Genomic DNA, 2,132 nt, shown 5'->3' with positions numbered 1-2,132 from the left:
GAAAGTAATGGCTTCAAACAATTATAGAATATATAAGATTGCAGATGTGATATGGTTAATCACAGTAATTTGTTTCCATGATTGTGGTGGCCTGTTGGTAACGTCCTTGTCTGGTGATCGCCAGCCTGGCACTCGAGTCCCGTTCAAACTCGTTAGTTCCTTTGGTCGCTGCAACTTCACCATCCTTGTGAGCTAAGGTTTGGTGGAGCCATAGGTCTATCTGCTGAGTTATCAGCAGCCTTCGCCTGTCCCATCTTGGTCTTAGCTTAGGTGGAGAGGGGGCTTAGTCACTGATCATATGTATATATGGTCAGTTTCTAGGACATTGTCCTGCTGGATAGAGGATTGTCACAGTCCCTTGCCTCTGTCATTCATGATCGGCCTTCAAATCTTTAAACAAATGGGCCGTTGGCGAAGGTATGCATTTTACTGAGTGCCCGTTCTAGTTTTTGAAAATGCTGCAGTCAACTCTTTATCTAGTATCTAAGTCCCTACATAGAAAAGGCATATGATAAGGATAACACATGAGTAAGAAAGAGTAGGCCTAAAGGTTGAAGGAAAGACTTCTGTACTCATTAGTAGGGAAACTTACACAAACCTTTGGAAAACTTCTTGATCTGGCATGTTATAAGTCAACCCATTTTAATAATTTACAGGCAGCCACGACGAATAAGTACTAAATGTTTGTAAACCATTTCATTACTTTAAGATATATACTACTTACTTTCAATTCCATCCATATCAAAAGAAAATAGAGACATTTTTGGTATGAGAAGTCTGGTGCTTTCTACATTGCATCAATTATTGATCACCGTTCTGGGCTCCACCAAGTACGAGAAGAGTTAGAAGACACAACTCTACATGGCTGAGGTCTATGAAGCGTGAATTAGGAGAGTAAGAACGGAGAAGTATTGAATTAAAGGATCAAGAAAGAGACAACTGGCGAATTGTAATTTAGGCCCTTTGCGTCAATAGGCGTAGGAGGAAATGATGATGGTAGTTCAGTGGGATGGCTGGGAACTGTAAAAAGTGAGACCCATAATCATGCACCGCTCATAGTTTGACATATTTCACTGGTAGCAGGGACCTACCATCCTTGTGAAATTTAATGGCGAGTCTGTAGTTCCACTTGCTTTGATGAGTCATCTGCAGTTACCGCCTGGCTCCTGCTGATCCTAACCTGGGTGGAATGAGTATATGTTCTGTCTCTAAGACATTACCTCTGCAATTCACGAGTGATCTTCAAACCATCAAGCGATATTCCTCTATTGATTAAATTCCTCTTTTTGTCATTCGTTCTTGATTTTAGTTCTTGATATTTCAACCACCTATCCACAGATGATTCTTGACGAAGCCGTTGCCTTTAAAATAAATTTTGAATACGATTAAGTTACTTAGTATGCTGTTGATTCTAATCGCCATGCCTTCTCCACCATGAGGCTCAATACTACACAGTATTCTAGAAGTTTTATTCCAGCTGTGAGCAGATTGTGGAATGATCTTCCTAATCAGGTAGCTGAATCGGTGGAACTTCAAAATGTTCAGACATGCAGTGACTCTGTTCATGTTGAACAGGCTGACATAATTCTCTCTTTGTAGTTTATATATGTAAGATATATTTTAATGTTAATGTTCTTAAAATATGTTATATTAATCGTTCATTACCCACCTTGTAGTTTATTTATTTTTTGGTTCCTTTTCCTCTGGGCTATTTTTCTTTGTTGGAGCCCTTGGGCTTATAGCATCCTGCTTTTCCAACTAGGGTTGTAGCTTAACTACTATTACTACTACTACTACTACTACTGCTGCTGCTGCTGCTGCTGCTGCTATTACTACTACTACTACTACTACTACTACTACTACTACTACTAAGAATAATAATATAATAATAATAATAATAATAATAATAATAATAATAATAATAATAAGAGTTTCCGATGTCACCTTTACGTGCCTCAAGATAAACTTGCTTAGCTCTTTGGAACTATAGAAAATATTTTAGCTTTACTATGGAGTTATTCATGCAGTGAACTAGAAAATAATTTAATATTGTTATATGATATTTATTACCCAACTCTTTGAAGGACAGTGGAGTGATCTAGAAGGTAAGAGTACACAGTCCACTGTTGAAA

Source organism: Palaemon carinicauda, chromosome 28 (genome assembly GCF_036898095.1).
Source record: "Palaemon carinicauda isolate YSFRI2023 chromosome 28, ASM3689809v2, whole genome shotgun sequence".
Taxonomy (NCBI): Eukaryota; Metazoa; Arthropoda; class Malacostraca; order Decapoda; family Palaemonidae; genus Palaemon; species Palaemon carinicauda.
The sequence above is the reverse complement of the archived record's forward strand: the minus strand, read 5'-3'. Positions refer to the sequence as shown.